The following is a 19,339-nucleotide window of genomic DNA, read 5'->3' as shown; positions in this document are numbered from 1 at the left end:
GGTCGATCTTTTTCATATGTAGACCTTTTCACTGCCGACCAAAAGATCTAATTACTGTCGACTTAATGACCCTCACCCCTGGTCACAGCGTCTATAAACTGTTATGTAGGACAGGAGACAAGTTCCGAAAACTAAAATATCATAAATTCCCAAACGTTGGGCAAAAGAAGCAGCCTCTGTGTTTTCCTTCACATGTAGTCATACAGGTAGAGTCGGACAACAGGAATAATAGGCGCTACATGATAATGTATTTATAGCATTCCTCCCAACTGTCCTGATTACAGTGGTATGGTCCCGCTATTTGGAGCCTGCCCTGATGTCCCTTGAGGGGAGGTGATCATGGCTGCTCTGCTTTGTGGAGCAGCCGGTGATTGCTGGATAGGTGCCGTGCGCAGCAAGGAGAGACGGGGCTGGGTACGCTGGCAAAGAGGATGGAAAACCCGGGGCCTCGATGCCCGGTCCCGCCCCCGTTGCACATAGCCCCGCCCCTTTCCAGGGCCAGCTGCATGCAGGTCCCACTGATCTATTGGTAAAAGTTGGAAGGCATGTTCGATGTTCTGTGTATACAATACATTCCTTTTTCTTTTTTAATAGTAGGATCGGCAGCAATTAGCTGTATGCTCTGGCCTTCGTCTGCGGATCTTCGCCTCCAGTGAAGTGTATGGCCTTTGTCAAACATACATAAAAAAAAATAAAAAAATGATACCCGATCTATTGTCTGCGGGCAGACGTGATTCTAGTCTGGCTCTAAACACAGATATTTCTCCATTCCCTGGAGAGAAAGAGAGAAATTGGCCTCACACCCCTTGCTAAAACAGGTAAGGATCATATGGTCGACCTAAAGATTGTCGACAGTCATTAGGTCAACATACTGCAAGGTCGACATGGGTCAAGGTCAACAGGTCATTTGGTCCAAAAAAGCATTAGGTCAAAATGGTCTAGCTCAACATAGGGTTTTGTACTTTTTTTTTTACCCGAATGCCGACACAGGATTAAGTGCACCGCATCCCCTCGCATGTCTGGCTGTGCTTGGTACTCTATGTTATTCTCCCACCACACCCTAGTGCAGGCGTTCCCAACCACGGTCCTCAAGGCACACCAACAGTACAGGTTTTAATGATATCCAGGCTTGAGCACAGGTGTCTTAATTAGTACCTGTGATTTGGATTAATCCATCTGTGCTAAAGCCTGGATATCACTAAAACCTGCACTGTTGGTGTGCCTTGAGGACCGTGGTTGGGAACGCCTGCCCTAGTGGATGGTAGGGCATGAAATTCCGCCTGTCGGCACATGTCGGCTCAAAAAACCCCCCAAAAATCCAGTGAAAAACCCAGTCGACCTAGACCATGTTGACCTAATGACCTGTCGACCTAGACCCATGTCGACTTTGCAGTATGTCGACCTGATGACTGTCGACCATCTGATATCGCTGATACAGGTTAATAGATAGAGGCTATCAATCCGAACGGCCTGTAATTGGTATAGCTATCTCACCCCTGCATTACTATATTAAGTATCAATTGGTAATGGGGGAGGCGCATCCAGGAATATGTATTAGACTTGGAAGCAAAGAAAGATAAAGTATTCCTACAAGGGGCAATCTAGGTTAGCATATATTAATGTTCTGATTAATGTTATAGGTACATTAATAAAGTGACCCAAGAAACAGAGAATTGGCTAAAACATGATGTTTATTGAATCATTTATTAAGGACAGCGAAATATTAAAAACATAAGTGAAAAGTGATAAATGTGAAATAAAGTGCATTAGAAAAAAAATTAAAATAAGTCTGTTACGTGTGTGTTATCGGTCATAGCATGTGTGTCTGTAATACTGTTATTAATCTCCACGCAAATATCAATTATTGCTCTAATTAGGCAGCCTTGTAAATTCATCAACAAAGGGACATGTGCACGTTTCAAGATGACGGGTGCAGCAAAATTGTTAGGAATAAAGGTGCGTACACACGGGGCAATATGATCGCTGGCAATATATTGCTAGCAATCATATCAGCAATCATATTGCCCAGTGTCCCGTTTTGTGAAAACGGGAGCGCGCACCCGGCGATTTATCGCTGGTGCACACTCCAATCACTGGCAATATGGTCGCTCAGCAACCATATTCCCAGCTATTTCAGCCCCTATCGCCCCCGTGTGTACACAGCATAATCGCCCCCGGATGACGTCAGCGAACCGGGACCAGGGCGGTCTTTTCGTATGGGCTTAATGGGCACTTGCTCTGGGGCCCCAGGTGTATAAGGGCCATACTCTGATAGCTGAGGATCCCCTTTTTCCAGGGATACCAGAATTTTTAAAATCGGCCCTGGGGAAATGGAGATATCCAACTTCAAAGCAGCAGTCCACATCTGACCTGTTAATTGCACTTCCCAGTCAGAATTCTCAGGTTCTCTCTGACTTAAGGTGCCCATACACGTCTCGATGCGGGCGTGCATTTTGAGCTTAAATAGCACGCATCGCATTCATCCTTGTACATGCGTTGTGCATACAATGCGATGAAAAGCAAGTACAAAAAGTATGTGCAGCACATACTTTTCTCTTTCAATGGTCCTGGTGACACAGCTTCACATTGGGATGTAGGAGGGTCCGCAGGAGCCAGGCACCTATCCTAAAGCTTTTGGAGGGTAGGCTCCTCCCCTACTGCATCCCAGACTCCTCAGTTCGTGTTAGGTGCCCACTGGAGTGGGTGCTATTCTAAAGGGCTGCCGGAGCAGCCGAAGGAGTAGAGTTAGTTAGGGTTTTTATTATTTTATTAACTTTTACACTAGCTAGGTAGGCACAGTGTGAGGATTCTCATTAGTGAATCCTCACACTGCTAGCACAGCAGGAGCTGACAGAAGCGCGTCCTGTCAGCTCACTGTGCACAGGGGAGACGCTGCCTGGCCTCCCTGTGCAGCGCTTACAGCTTCTTTTAAGAAGCTACGAAAACTCCACAGAATGATACTGAGCGCTGATTACCTATTCTACCGACTGTCCAGGATACACAACCAGTGTCCAACATACAAATTCTCAGTTGAAGTAAAAAAAATTGTGACATCTAGTGGTGCGAATAGGAACTGCAGGCAATCATCCCGATCATCCCTTTTTGTGATCATCCTTTTAGTACATCCGCAAATGGTGCCCTGCATACACAAATACATCCACTATAACCACAAACCCTAGCATACTACACATCCTATACATAGCGAGTCTACCACATACCGACATCCTAAAAAAGAAACCTCCTCTATTACCCATAACGCCCAGCATAAACACACAACAGCGCACATATACCTGTACCACAGCCGCACAGCATCTGCCATGAGCCTGACGTCTGCCTTGTGTCCCGTGTCCTCGGCTCCTGCAGCAGGAGGTGCTGGGTCGTCCTCTGCTCCGCCTGTTGTGCTGTTCTGGGTCGGCCTCTGCTTCCACCCCCGGCTCCTATCAGGCTGGGGATCCTCCTCTATCCTCTCCTCCGCTGGGCTGTCACCTGTCCTCTGAGCAGCTCCTGTCCTTGATGTTACATCGTGTTCTTAACTTACTTTCGGGCAGGCATCTCTAGGGGCAGCTCCGCACCACTGAGGGGGCTTCTACAGGTCTCCAGCTAGGGGTCCTTTGCATGTCCTCCAGTCCTGGTTCCTCGAGAGCGGGTGTCCTCCGCGGTGCCTGCGCACCTTGGTCTCCACTTGCTGCGTCCTCTATCTTCTTCGGAGCAACTTCAGGAGAATCCTCCGGCTGGGTGTGCTCCCAGGTAATTTACCCCCTCAGCACCTTCTTCCATGAGGTTCTAGTCTTCACCCTCTCGGCTCCTCCACAGGCAGGCACTATGTAGGACACCTCGGCAGCACACATCATTCTGTTCTCTCCGGGTTTGGGGCTCCTCCTGTGGTTGGCAGCTAGTGGGGGCAGCGCGGTTCCCTTCCCTCTGGCAGGTGGCAGCAGTAGGGGACTTGGAGGAGCCTGGCTCTCCTGGCGCCATTCCTGGTCTCACAGCTGCGCAGCCTCCGCTCCTTACAGGTCAGCAGCTCACAGCACTGCACAGGCCCTTGTCCTCTCCAGGGATCACCCTTCCCGGTGCCGGCTCTCTCTGTTGTGGGTTATGCATCGCTGCAGGACCGCCTCTGATCCCCCTGCCCTACCTCTCTATAGTCCCTGTCACTGGCTCACCCGCCATATCCTGTACTGGCTGTATCATATATTTTTATGTTTCTTTATACTCAAAGGCTATATATCCCCCTTCCCACACAGATTTAAGTTGCGACTATTTGACACAGTGGCTGCCTTGATAAAGGTACCAGCGGGGACCGAAACGTCAGAAGATCTCTCTTGCAGAAAATAAACTTTGGATTACCTCCTGGTTGTACCTCCATTGAACTACAGACTGGTGAGTGCTGTTTATTCCCCCAGTGGGGGTTCTTTCTGGTATCTATCTATCTAAGGAATTATCCAAGCAGGCAGCGGCACTCCGTGGGCTTAACAATGTGTTTATTGGAGGTGACCGACGTTTCGGGGACTGGATACCCCTTTGTCAAGGTGTACAACGCGTGCGGGTGACACAGCAAACATTTAAATACATACAGCATGTGCATACTCACCATTCCCGTACGTGGAGCGTCCCGGTTGCGTCCAGTGCGGCTTCCGGTGCGGGCGGATGTCAGTGGGCGGAGCCTCACTGCATCATCACGCTCCCCTCTGTTGTAGATGGGTTGCTATGGTGACCCCACCGTATCGCCCACTTCTGTATGACAACCTCCGCTCCAGGATCCGGGTTTGGCTTCTGCCTATAACAACACATAAATGGCACATAAATAACCTACATTAAAACAGTAAAACAATGTTAAAAAATGGTGCAAGTTTGAAGTGTAAATTTCAGATGCCACGGGACTACTGCCCGAGCAATGTTTAAGAAGTGATGTGAAGAAGATGTCACCGCATCTAGCGTGACAATTGTATGGTGTTAACACAGGGATCCGGACGGGTGTGTTACATATGGATCTCTGTATACAATAATAACATGGTCAAACTGATCGCTAATGATCATGTTTGTAAATCGGAGATGTCAGGCTCTAACACATGGGGGAGATGTGCTGTGGGATCTCTATGAATGTGAGAATTACAGGGGCGTGTTGTACCATAAATATCGGCTCCACAAGTGATATATATGCTTCATGTTGTCTTTGAGAACAGAACAGCAGTATAGCGTGTATATATATACTATGTATACATCGGGGGAAATGTACCAAAATGGATTCGTAAAAAATAGGTGTATTCGTAGGCAGAAATACGCCTATTTTTTACACATTTGTATTTTTGGGATTTACACACACTTCTTTGTATGTCAAACCGACAGATCGCAATACTATACTTAGACACAACAGCTCGCACCCACGCAACACGGTGGAGAGTCTCCCATACTCAGTTTTTGAGAGTATGCAGGATCACTGATACCGACTCTGAAACCCATCACCAACTGGACATCATGCAGCAGAAGTTCGAGGACAGAGGCTACCCCAGACAGGGCCTACTTAAAGCCAAGGCCAGGGCTCTGGCGTGTGAGCGCACCACTCTTATCACAGGTGCAACACCTAAAGTCATAAAGCCATGTATTCCATGGGTTAATGACTTTAGCTCTGCCAGCCGAGAAACCACCAGCAGAGTAAAAAACTGGTGGGAAATTGTGCGTTCGGATCCCGAGCTACCGGTGTTCAAAGACACCAAGCTGATGCCGAGCTACAAGCGCGGCCCAAACTTGAAGGACCTATTGGTCAAGACCGAGATTACAAATTTTGACACCCCTTCTAGACAAATCAGACCCACCAGAATGGGCTGTTACCGGTGCCTATGCAGCTTCATGACAGCTTGCACCGAAGTTGCACATCTCTATACGGGTAAAATTTTTTTAAATCAGATGGCCCCTCACGTGCACGACTAAATTTGTTATCTACATCATTTATTGTCCATGTGGAATACATTACATCGGCAAGACCGATTGTGCCATACGGGCAGCCCTTCATTCTGGCTCAGGGGAGCAACCAGTGACCAGGAATTTCGCCAAGGCCAAACATAACATGGCAATGATCAAATATAAGATCATAGACCACGTGCCGGCACACATACGGGGTGGCAACCGTTCCAAACAGCTTCTGCAGCTTGAGTCCAAGTGGATTTACAAAATGGACACACTACACCCTAAAGGCCTTAATGACACACTTGGCCTACATCATTTTTTGTAACCATTTTGGTCCACTAACACACAATCATATCTTCCTTCTTCCTTTTCTCTCCCCCTTGTTAAAGGTACTTGTCATCCCACTGTGTGACACCAGTCCCCCAGCCTTATCGGTGTCCAGGTGACACACCAGGATAACATATAATATACAAGATGCTGGCATTCTGTTGTTGCAATTTCTGGCTTCTGGTGCTATGCGCATACAGTGATGCTGGCTGCATCACCCCACACAGGGCTGTTTTTGCTTATTATAGATACCCAGCAGGGACTCAGTATTTCTCCCTGCATTTAAACCACTCACGCCATAGGGTTTGCACCTCACCCAGCATATGCACTTTGACTTTTGCCCAGTACGGCTCCAATTAGGGGCCGCACGCAGTTATCTTTTTATACGTATACCCTTTTTTTTTTTTCCATCAACAAATTTTTATTGACACAAATTTATATATGGGGTACAGAAATGAAAAAAGGGGGGAAACATTGGGGGGGGGGGGGGACTGCAATCGTGGGTGAGAACAATATAAGACAGTTATAATTTGCCTACAGAGTTTTGTACATGACCATAACAGACATATTAGAACGCTACGCAGAGCGAACTGAACACAGGCATACAGATACAATTCAGTTATAGGGTTAGTCTAAGGTAGGAGAGCATCAGTTAGACCGGGGTGTGGGGTGAGGGGGGGTCTGGGTCAGACTCTGGGGTCTCATTCAGGCTAAACATGGTTGTTTGTCCAGACGTGGCTGAGGAGGGGACTCTAGTACCCTCTCTTGCAGACATATATGAGTGCCAGGGAGCCCATTTAGAGTGTGGCGAGGTGGGATTAAGGGAGTGGGGCTGGAAACCGGTTTCCATGAGGAAATGGTGGTTTGTTTTTAGTATAACCTGGAGAAGAGGGGGGGGGGGGAGGGCTGCTTCCATTGTTGAGCTAGGTTTGCTCTTGCCGCTATGAGGATGTGTCCGAGGACATATGTTGTCCCAATCGGGAGATCCTGTGGGTATACATGGAATAAAGCTAGGAGTGAGTCAGGGGCAAGGGTTAGTTGGATCACTTCTGAGATGAGTTCAAAAACTTCTCCCCAATATGCTCTGAGCTTGTGGCAAGACCAAAAAATATGGTAAATGGTACCTATATTCCCGCATTGTCGCCAGCACATATTGGAGCACGTTGGCCAAAAGGTGTGGAGGCGATCTGGGGTAAGGTAGAGGCGATTTATCAATTTGATGTGCATCTCCGAGTGATTAAGACAGCGGGACATTGTGTAAGAGGATAGGAATATCTTACGCCATTGAGGTCCGGAGAGCTGGATGCCCAAATCAGTTTCCCATTTTTTATGGGCAGGAGATTTAGTGAACTCCGCGGGGGTTATGAGTGAGTCGTACCAGAAGGAGATATCCCCTCTGGAGAGTGTCTGGGAGGGTCGGGAGAGGATCGTCTGGTGGCGGGGATCTATAGTGGGGCGGTTGGAGAAGTGGAAGTTCCACCAGTGTGCCACCTGGAGATAGTGGAGGTACTCGTGGGGGGGGAGGGAGTATGTTTCTTGGAGGTAGGGGAAAGGTCGGATTGAGTTGGCGTCGACTATATCTCCCAGAGCTGCGATCCCACTTTGTTTCCAAAGGGTGAGGTTAAGGTTGGGGATTAGTCTCGCCACGGTGGTGATAGGGAGGGTAGTGATAAGGGAGGTAGAGGCGCGCAAAACGGACAGTAGTTGGTCCCATGCATATAAGGTAGCGGTCGTTGTTGGAAGAAGGGAAGGTAGTGAGGGCCTGATGTGTTTTGGGATCTTAAGGAGGTCGTTAAGAGGGATATCGGGGGAGTGACATTGTTCAATGTCTACCCAGGCCCTATGGGTAGGGCTTTCAAAATAGTGTTTGGATGGGGCAAGTAGGCAGGCTACCTGATATTGGGATAGGTCTGGGAGATCGAGACCTCCATAAGCTCTTGGGATTGTCATTTTGGAGCGGGCCATAGCGGGGGGTTTGGATGCCCAAATATATTTTGTCAGAATAGAGGTGGCCTGTTGTAGGGATTTTTTAGGGAAAACATAGGGGATAGTGCGGAACAGGTACATTAGTTTGGGCAGGAGCGACATTTTAAATGCTGCCATCCTACCCATCCATGAGATTTCGTAGGCCAACCAAGATCTGGATAATGATGTAAGGGAAGCTAGGAGGGGGGAGAGGTTAACATCAAATACTGACGCCATGTTAGGGGGGATGTGGATACCTAAGTACTTTATGGAGGTAGTTTGCCAGTTGTAGGTGTAAGTGGTTTTCAGTAGGGGGAGATGGTCTGTAAGGTTGATCGGCAATGCATCAGTCTTGGATGTATTGAGTTTATAGTAAGATGCGGCACTGTATGCGGTTAGTATCTCGTGGACGTGTGGGAGCGTATGGATGGGGTCTGTCACGAATAGTAACACGTCATCCGCGAAGAGGCTTAGTTTATGCTTGTTGGGGCCCACCTGGAGACCAGGAATATTAGGGTTTTTGCGGATGGCCGTGGCTAATGGTTCAATGGAGAGGACAAATATTAGGGGTGAAAGCGGGCAGCCCTGCCTTGTGCCATTGGTGATGTTAAAAGGGGAGGAAAGAAAGCCATTGCTGAACACTCGGGCCGAGGGGGAGCTATATAGTGACATGATTGATGATAGTATGCGGTCCCTGAAGCCGAAACGGGACAGAACTTCCTGCATATATTGCCAGTTAAGGCGATCAAATGCCTTTTCGGCATCGAGTGAGACGAGAAGGAGATCTTGCTTAGCTGACAGGGAGTCTATTAAGTTAAAGACTCTCCGTGTGTTGTCCGGGGCCTGACGTCCCGGAACAAACCCTGTCTGGTCCGGGTGTATCAGCAAGGGTAAATAGAGATTGATTCGGGAAGCCATTAGTTTGGCGAAGATCTTGATATCACTGTTCAGGAGGGCTATAGGGCGATAGTTTTGGCACAAGGCAGGGTTCTTACCGGACTTCGGAATGGTAATAATTCTGGCTTCTAACAGTTCTGGGGGGGCGCGACCGAGCGAGGAGAGTTCGTTGAACAGGTCAGTGAGGTAAGGGGAGAGCAAGTCGCTAAAGGTTTTATAAAACTCTGTAATGAACCCATCTGGCCCAGGGGCTTTATTACGCGGGAGTGACTTTATAACCGACTGGACCTCTAATTGGGACCAGGGGGCGTTTAAGAGATCTAGTTGGTCCTGGGTCAGAGAGGGTAGGTGTAGGTTCTTGAGGAAACTATGGATAGAGGCAGGGGTGGGCTGTGGCGCGGAGGGGTCTTTGGAGAGATTGTATAGGTTGGAATAGTAATCTGCGAACTGGTTGGCTATATCTTTAGGGTTCTGTATTTTCTCTTTGTTGGGGGCTGTAATGTATTTAATGCGGTTTCTAGCGTGCTGGGCGCGCAGCTTCCGGGCTAGCATTCTGCCCGACCTGTTGCTAGCTAGGTAGAACCTGTGTCTTATTCTGTTTAAGGCCGATTGGGTACGGGTAAGGAGCATTTTCTGTAATTGGCTCCGTATCGAAGCCAATTCTACTTTCAGGGATTTAGAGGGGGCAACTTTGTTTTTGGCGTCCAGTTCCATTAATTTAGCCTCTAGGGCTTTTTGAGTTGCGGTGGCATTTCTCTTCAGAGTTGCCCCCGCTTGAATAGCAGCCCCTCTTGTGACAGCTTTGAAAGCACACCAGTGGTTGATCACCGAGGTATCTGTAGTTTCATTGTTGGACAAATATAGCTCCATTGATTTTTGGATGGTACTTTTGGCCGCTGGGTTAGACAGTAGATGGGGGAACAGGCGCCAGGGCCTAGGGGGGATTCTGGAGGGATGAAAGTTCCAATGCCACACCACTGGAGCGTGGTCAGACCACGTGATTGGGAGAATGTCAACTCCTACGGAATGTTGGAGGGACCACTTGTCGCAGAGGATATAGTCAATTCTCGAGTAGGTGTTGTGAACTTGAGAGTGGAAGGTGTATTCCCGTCCTGTGGGGTAGGTTATTCTCCAGGTGTCGTACAAGTCAAACTCTGAGAGGAGGTTACGGAAAGCTGTCGATTGATTGTCTGTATGAGATTGGTGGCTAGAGGGGAGATGGGATTTATCCAGGCGGGGGTCTAGTGCTAAGTTAAAGTCTCCCAGTAATATCAGGGAGCCCTTTGTGGTTTTTTGTATGAGGGTAAGGAGTTTACGGAGGAAGGCCACTTGGTTCGTGTTGGGGGCATAGATAGAGACTATTGTCGTAAGTCTGTCCTCTAAGTGGCCGGTTAGGATCAGATACCTGCCGTTTTTATCAGCCGTCTGGGAGTGGCAGGTGAAGGGGGTATTTCTGTTAAACAGAATAGCAACACCATTACGTTTAAAGGGTCCGTTAGCATAGAAAGCAGTCGGGTAGTTGGTATCCCTAAATATGGGTGGTCGGGGGGAGGCAAAGTGGGTCTCCTGAAGGGCCACAATGTCAGCTTTCTGTTTATGGAAGTATGATAATGCCATTCTGCGCTTATGGGGGGAGTTCAGCCCTTTGACATTTAGTGAGAGCAACTTAGGCATGGTAGAGTGTTAAAAAATGCAGGGAGGTTTTGAATACATCCATGGAGGGGGGGGCGCTGAGTAAGGGGGGTAGGTAGCGGGAGTGCAGTCCAGGGGGGGGGGGGAAGGGAGCATGAGAGGGGTAGTATGTCGACAGGGGGGGAGGAGCAGGGATAGGAAAAGAAAAACAAAGGGTCCAGTATCTAGGACCCGCACAACTACTGCAGGGGAAAGGAAAGACATTTTCGTGCAGTAGTATAAGAAGAGGTTGGGGGTGGTGGCCTGGAGGCTCTGGTTATAGAGCGGAGGGAGATTGGCCACCCCTCCAATAACGACATTTTTAACTAAACAAAACATGCAATATAAAATATAGAACATAACGTATAAAATATAATATAACAGTCCACCTGAGAACTCAGGGGGGGAAACCAGCTATAACAGTAGTTAATTCCTGTCAAGGCTACGGGTGGTAATAAGGGAAATGTTCCCCAGCCAGTGGGGAACAGTAAACTGTAGGGAAGTAACGGAACCTTAAGCAGACTGACAATGTGCTGCTACAAACTGTGAGCGGCAAAGTCCCAGTGCACAGAGACCTGCACCATTGGTAGATAATGAAAGGTGATACTTATCATTGAAGCCTCAACCCGCAGTGGGGAGGTGGCGAAGGTCCACTGGCATGGGAAGTCCGTCATTAGGAAAAGAAAATGGAAGTCGGGAGAGGGACATCAAGTGTCAGTCCAATCCTGGCGAAGAGGTTGTGGGCGCTTCTGCCCCTGGGGGGCAGTGATGGAGATGTCCCATTCTAGCAGAAGTTTCACCCCGGCATCCAGGGATGATATTGTATAGGTGGTGTCTTCATGTGTGATGATCAGTTTCACCGGGAACCCCCACCTGTATCGGATCTCGTGGTTGCGTAGCGCCAGGGTAATAGGGGCAAACGATCTTCTACTGGCCAGTGTTGCGGGAGAGAGGTCTTGGAACACTTGGAGGCCTCCTAGTGTATCTGATAGTTTTGCGTCACGGGCCGCCTTCAGTATGCGTTCTTTCACTGTAAAGAAGTGGACCCGAAGCAGGGTGTCTTTGGGTAAATCGGCTGAAATCGTTTTGGGTCTTGGTAGGCGGTGGATACGATCGATGAGGAGATCCTTGGGGTCAACGGAGGGGAGGAGCCGACGGAACAGTGCTGTGGCATAACCTTCAAGCTCAGCGTTGGTCACCGATTCTGGGATGCCTCTGATTTTAATATTGTTCCTTCTGGATCTGTCCTCCAAATCGGCAAGTTTGGTTCTGTACTGGTCCATCTCAAGTTGTTGGCGGTCATAAGACGACACGAGAGCGTTGTGGGAAGTGACCAATTCCTCCATCTTCTTCTCTAAGTGGTCTGTTCTGTCGCCAATTGCCACTAGTTCCGTTTTAACCTCCCGAATGGCCAGTTTGAGGTCTCTGGCCAATTCAGCCTGGAATGCTGAAAAGACTTGGCATAATGACTTCACCGTCACCGGTTCGTCTGATTCCGCATCTATACCTGCTATTCCAGAGGGGGGGCTGAGCTCTGGTGGGGCACTCGGGTGGTTGTACCCTTGTTTCAGCGGGCTTGGTTGAGGTTGGGGGGATTTTCTAGCAGGCATGTTGATCTTGGTGGGTGCGACCTCCCTAGGCCTTTTTGGGGGCATGACGGTGGTCGGCACTGTTTTAAATATGTGGAAAGGAAATAGAGATCAGACACTGTGGGGGCTCCTGTAGCAGTTGTGTTTTCACATGAGGGTAGGCAGGCTGTTATCGTCACGGAGAGGTAGCCGTGTAATTACATCGGTCACATTAGGCTCTGATATGTGGCTTTGGCGAGGGGGGATTGAGGAGAGGGAACGAGAGCAGGGTGGACTTTGTGGAGCCCGGTCCCAAGGGGGAGAAAGTCGCCTCAGCACACAGTTCCCAGTGGGGCTAATTCAGGGGGCCCAAGCGCTCCTGTTCAGGCGGTGCAGTGAGCTCCGTGATGTGGGGGGAGCTGGGTGTAGTGGGGCCCAAGATGAGGGAGATTTGCGTGGCCCCTGAGGAGGGGGATGGTTTTTATGCCGCCGCCAGTGAGGTGCACAGGTTAATGGTAAGGACCTGGGGGGGAGGATGGCGGACACCTCGTGTGCGGGTGCTGCGTCAGTAGCTGAGGGATGGTGCCGCTGATATAGGGGGGGGGGTGACCCCCGGTAGATGTACCCTATACAGGGGGAGTGGAGGTGAGGAGGAGGGGGGGCAGAGGAGGATGGGGAGCAGAGTAGAGGAAGAGTTAGAAGGGAGAGCAGAAGAGCAGTGGAGGGGGAGAGGGGGTGCGGAGGAGGGAAGCATAGGAAAGGAGGATGGAAGCAGAGGAGAGGAATCGGAAGAGAAGGAGGTGGTAAGGGAGCGAGGATTCAGTATGAAATCACGACGCTTCTTTCTTAATAGCGCTTCTTTCTTCAATCCATTACTTAATTAATTTATAGGAGCTGCTGAAAAAAAAATTAGGTTAGCGCGGAACCACTTAACCTATTTTGCTAGTGGATGGTAGGGCATGAAATTCCGCCTGTCGGCACATGTCGGCTCAAAAAACCCCCCAAAAATCCAGTGAAAAACCCAGTCGACCTAGACCATGTTGACCTAATGACCTGTCGACCTAGACCCATGTCGACTTTGCAGTATGTCGACCTGATGACTGTCGACCATCTGATATCGCTGATACAGGTTAATAGATAGAGGCTATCAATCCGAACGGCCTGTAATTGGTATAGCTATCTCACCCCTGCATTACTATATTAAGTATCAATTGGTAATGGGGGAGGCGCACCCAGGAATATGTATTAGACTTGGAAGCAAAGAAAGATAAAGTATTCCTACAAGGGGCAATCTAGGTTAGCATATATTAATGTTCTGATTAATGTTATAGGTACATTAATAAAGTGACCCAAGAAACAGAGAATTGGCTAAAACATGATGTTTATTGAATCATTTATTAAGGACAGCGAAATATTAAAAACATAAGTGAAAAGTGATAAATGTGAAATAAAGTGCATTAGAAAAAAAATTAAAATAAGTCTGTTACGTGTGTGTTATCGGTCATAGCATGTGTGTCTGTAATACTGTTATTAATCTCCACGCAAATATCAATTATTGCTCTAATTAGGCAGTCTTGTAAATTCATCAACAAAGGGACATGTGCACGTTTCAAGATGACGGGTGCAGCAAAATTGTTAGGAATAAAGGTGCGTACACACGGGGCAATATGATCGCTGGCAATATATTGCTAGCAATCATATTGCCCAGTGTCCCGTTTTGTGAAAACGGGAGCGCGCACCCGGCGATTTATCGCTGGTGCACACTCCAATCACTGGCAATATGGTCGCTCAGCAACCATATTCCCAGCTATTTCAGCCCCTATCGCCCCCGTGTGTACACTTCATAATCGCCCCCGGATGACGTCAGCGAACCGGGACCAGGGCGGTCTTTTCGTATGGGCTTAATGGGCACTTGCTCTGGGGCCCCAGGTGTATAAGGGCCATACTCGGATAGCTGAGGATCCCCTTTTTCCAGGGATACCAGAATTTTTAAAATCGGCCCTGGGGAAATGGAGATATCCAACTTCAAAGCAGCAGTCCACATCTGACCTGTTAATTGCACTTCCCAGTCAGAATTCTCAGGTTCTCTCTGACTTAAGGTGCCCATACACGTCTCGATGCGGGCGTGCATTTTGAGCTTAAATAGCACGCATCGCATTCATCCTTGTACATGCGTTGTGCATACAATGCGATGAAAAGCAAGTACAAAAAGTATGTGCAGCACATACTTTTCTCTTTCAATGGTCCTGGTGACACAGCTTCACATTGGGATGTAGGAGGGTCCGCAGGAGCCAGGCACCTATCCTAAAGCTTTTGGAGGGTAGGCTCCTCCCCTACTGCATCCCAGACTCCTCAGTTCGTGTTAGGTGCCCACTGGAGTGGGTGCTATTCTAAAGGGCTGCCGGAGCAGCCGAAGGAGTAGAGTTAGTTAGGGTTTTTATTATTTTATTAACTTTTACACTAGCTAGGTAGGCACAGTGTGAGGATTCTCATTAGTGAATCCTCACACTGCTAGCACAGCAGGAGCTGACAGAAGCGCGTCCTGTCAGCTCACTGTGCACAGGGGAGATGCTGCCTGGCCTCCCTGTGCAGCGCTTACAGCTTCTTTTAAGAAGCTACGAAAACTCCACAGAATGATACTGAGCGCTGATTACCTATTCTACCGACTGTCCAGGATACACAACCAGTGTCCAACATACAAATTCTCAGTTGAAGTAAAAAAAATTGTGACATCTAGTGGTGCGAATAGGAACTGCAGGCAATCATCCCGATCATCCCTTTTTGTGATCATCCTTTTAGTACATCCGCAAATGGTGCCCTGCATACACAAATACATCCACTATAACCACAAACCCTAGCATACTACACATCCTATAACTAGCGAGTCTACCACATACCGACATCCTAAAAAAGAAACCTCCTCTATTACCCATAACGCCCAGCATAAACACACAACAGCGCACATATACCTGTACCACAGCCGCACAGCATCTGCCATGAGCCTGACGTCTGCCTTGTGTCCCGTGTCCTCGGCTCCTGCAGCAGGAGGTGCTGGGTCGTCCTCTGCTCCGCCTGTTGTGCTGTTCTGGGTCGGCCTCTGCTTCCACCCCCGGCTCCTATCAGGCTGGGGATCCTCCTCTATCCTCTCCTCCGCTGGGCTGTCACCTGTCCTCTGAGCAGCTCCTGTCCTTGATGTTACATCGTGTTCTTAACTTACTTTCGGGCAGGCATCTCTAGGGGCAGCTCCGCACCACTGAGGGGGCTTCTACAGGTCTCCAGCTAGGGGTCCTTTGCATGTCCTCCAGTCCTGGTTCCTCGAGAGCGGGTGTCCTCCGCGGTGCCTGCGCACCTTGGTCTCCACTTGCTGCGTCCTCTATCTTCTTCAGAGCAACTTCAGGAGAATCCTCCGGCTGGGTGTGCTCCCAGGTAATTTACCCCCTCAGCACCTTCTTCCTTGAGGTTCTAGTCTTCACCCTCTCGGCTCCTCCACAGGCAGGCACTATGTAGGACACCTCGGCAGCACACATCATTCTGTTCTCTCCGGGTTTGGGGCTCCTCCTGTGGTTGGCAGCTAGTGGGGGCAGCGCGGTTCCCTTCCCTCTGGCAGGTGGCAGCAGTAGGGGACTTGTGGAGGAGCCTGGCTCTCCTGGCGCCATTCCTGGTCTCACAGCTGCGCAGCCTCCGCTCCTTACAGGTTAGCAGCTCACAGCACTGCACAGGCCCTTGTCCTCTCCAGGGATCACCCTTCCCGGTGCCGGCTCTCTCTGTTGTGGGTTATGCATCGCTGCAGGACCGCCTCTGATCCCCCTGCCCTACCTCTCTATAGTCCCTGTCACTGGCTCACCCGCCATATCCTGTACTGGCTGTATCATATATTTTTATATTTCTTTATACTCAAAGGCTATATATCCCCCTTCCCACACAGATTTAAGTTGCGACTATTTGACACAGTGGCTGCCTTGATAAAGGTACCAGCGGGGACCGAAACGTCAGAAGATCTCTCTTGCAGAAAATAAACTTTGGATTACCTCCTGGTTGTACCTCCATTGAACTACAGACTGGTGAGTGCTGTTTATTCCCCCAGTGGGGGTTCTTTCTGGTATCTATCTATCTAAGGAATTATCCAAGCAGGCAGCGGCACTCCGTGGGCTTAACAATGTGTTTATTGGAGGTGACCGACGTTTCGGGGACTGGATACCCCTTTGTCAAGGTGTACAACGCGTGCGGGTGACACAGCAAACATTTAAATACATACAGCATGTGCATACTCACCATTCCCGTACGTGGAGCGTCCCGGTTGCGTCCAGTGCGGCTTCCGGTGCGGGCGGATGTCAGTGGGCGGAGCCTCACTGCATCATCACGCTCCCCTCTGTTGTAGATGGGTTGCTATGGTGACCCCACCGTATCGCCCACTTCTGTATGACAACCTCTGCTCCAGGATCCGGGTTTGGCTTCTGCCTATAACAACACATAAATGGAACATAAATAACCTACATTAAAACAGTAAAACAATGTTAAAAAATGGTGCAAGTTTGAAGTGTAAATTTCAGATGCCACGGGACTACTGCCCGAGCAATGTTTAAGAAGTGATGTGAAGAAGATGTCACCGCATCTAGCGTGACAATTGTATGGTGTTAACACAGGGATCCGGACGGGTGTGTTACATATGGATCTCTGTATACAATAATAACATGGTCAAACTGATCGCTAATGATCATGTTTGTAAATCGGAGATGTCAGGCTCTAACACATGGGGGAGATGTGCTGTGGGATCTCTATGAATGTGAGAATTACAGGGGCGTGTTGTACCATAAATATCGGCTCCACAAGTGATATATATGCTTCATGTTGTCTTTGAGAACAGAACAGCAGTATAGCGTGTATATATATATACTATGTATACATCGGGGGAAATGTACCAAAATGGATTCGTAGGCAGAAATACGCCTATTTTTTACACATTTGTATTTTTGGGATTTACACACACTTCTTTGTATGCTAAACCGACAGATCGCAATACTATACTTAGACACAACAGCTCGCACCCAGGCAACACGGTGGAGAGTCTCCCATACTCAGTTTTTGAGAGTATGCAGGATCACTGATACCGACTCTGAAACCCATCACCAACTGGACATCATGCAGCAGAAGTTCGAGGACAGAGGCTACCCCAGACAGGGCCTACTTAAAGCCAAGGCCAGGGCTCTGGCGTGTGAGCGCATCACTCTTATCACAGGTGCAACACCTAAAGTCATAAAGCCATGTATTCCATGGGTTAATGACTTTAGCTCTGCCAGCCGAGAAACCACCAGCAGAGTAAAAAACTGGTGGAAAATTGTGCGTTCGGATCCCGAGCTACCGGTGTTCAAAGACACCAAGCTGATGCCGAGCTACAAGCGCGGCCCAAACTTGAAGGACCTATTGGTCAAGACCGAGATTACAAATTTTGACACCCCTTCTAGACAAATCAGACCCACCAGAATGGGCTGTTACCGGTGCCTAGGCTGCACAACATGCAGCTTCGTGACAGCTTGCACCGAAGTTGCACATCTCTATACGGGTAAATTTTTTTTAAATCAGATGGCCCCTCACGTGCACGACTAAATTTGTTATCTACATCATTTATTGTCCATGTGGAATACATTACATCGGCAAGACCGATTGTGCCATACGGGCAGCCCTTCATTCTGGCTCAGGGGAGCAACCAGTGACCAGGCATTTCGCCAAGGCCAAACATAACATGGCAATGATCAAATATAAGATCATAGACCACGTGCCGGTACACATACGGGGTGGCAACCGTTCCAAACAGCTTCTGCAGCTTGAGTCCAAGTGGATTTACAAAATGGACACACTACACCCTAAAGGCCTTAATGACACACTTGGCCTACATAATTTTTTGTAACCATTTTGGTCCACTAACACACAATCATGTCTTCCTTCTTCCTTTTCTCTCCCCCTTGTTAAAGGTACTTGTCATCCCACTGTGTGACACCAGTCCCCCAGCCTTATCGGTGTCCAGGTGACACACCAGGATAACATATAATATACAAGATGCTGGCATTCTGTTGTTGCAATTTCTGGCTTCTGGTGCTATGCGCATACAGTGATGCTGGCTGCATCACCCCACACAGGGCTGTTTTTGCTTATTATAGATACCCAGCAGGGACTCAGATTGCATTTAAACTACTCACGCCATAGGGTTTGCACCTCACCCAGCATATGCACTTTGACTTTTGCCCAGTACGGCTCCAATTCGGGGCCGCACGCAGTTATCTTTTTATACGTATACCCTTTTTAAATGTTCGTTTTTTATTATATATGTCTTCTCATTTTTAGCCACTAGATGTCACTATGTAGTCATAATATGGTCATGTCCACTTGTTTTTTTGCATTTTTTATTCACTTGCATCCTCTGAAGTTTTGTGTATGTATGGATGCCTTTGTTGCTTTATGACTTCTGTAGCACGATACTTGTATTCATGCTAATGTGAGCTGCAATCTCTTTCCCAGCCCACCCACGTCACCGCGGGATGACGACCGTGATGACGCGCGGTCAGCTGGACGCCGCCGAACGTGGTGACGTCACTGCTGTGCGCAGTACTCCGGAAACCGGCCTGTGGATGCTCGTGGGGGACGGCTACAGGGAGGGGGTAAGTTAGCGCCTATTTGTTAACATGTCTTATAAATACCCATGCACTTGCACTTTATTCTGTACTTCACCCTGTCTGCATTTTGTCCTGACGACGGGGGTCCGGCCCCCGAAACGTTGACGCCTGTAAGACCACTTATGGAATAAACACGGCCTTTTGATTTCACCAGCATTTGTGAGTCCTCGAGTGCCCATTCATTTCGTCATAGTATTCTGTGGGCAGTTCATTGTGGCTGCCCTCTGAAAGCTGGCACCGGGGCAAGCTACACATCTCAGCTCACTTCAGTCCAGAGTGACGGCCCTTCCGGATATATATATATATATATATATATATATATATATAGAACAAAGAGTG

General features: G+C 48.7%; 1 long non-coding RNA gene across 2 annotated transcripts in view; it reads left to right on the top strand.

Annotated features, from left to right (window-relative positions):
- LOC146052830 (uncharacterized) overlaps window positions 1-19,339 on the top strand; it is a 258,656-nt gene that overhangs the window by 175,335 nt on the left and 63,982 nt on the right. The window lies entirely within an intron of this gene.

The sequence above is a fragment of the Crinia signifera genome, unplaced genomic scaffold, assembly GCF_055691185.1.
Source record: "Crinia signifera unplaced genomic scaffold, ASM5569118v1 HAP2_SCAFFOLD_126, whole genome shotgun sequence".
Classification (NCBI taxonomy): Eukaryota; Metazoa; Chordata; class Amphibia; order Anura; family Myobatrachidae; genus Crinia; species Crinia signifera.
This window is presented reverse-complemented; position numbering and strand designations above follow the sequence as displayed.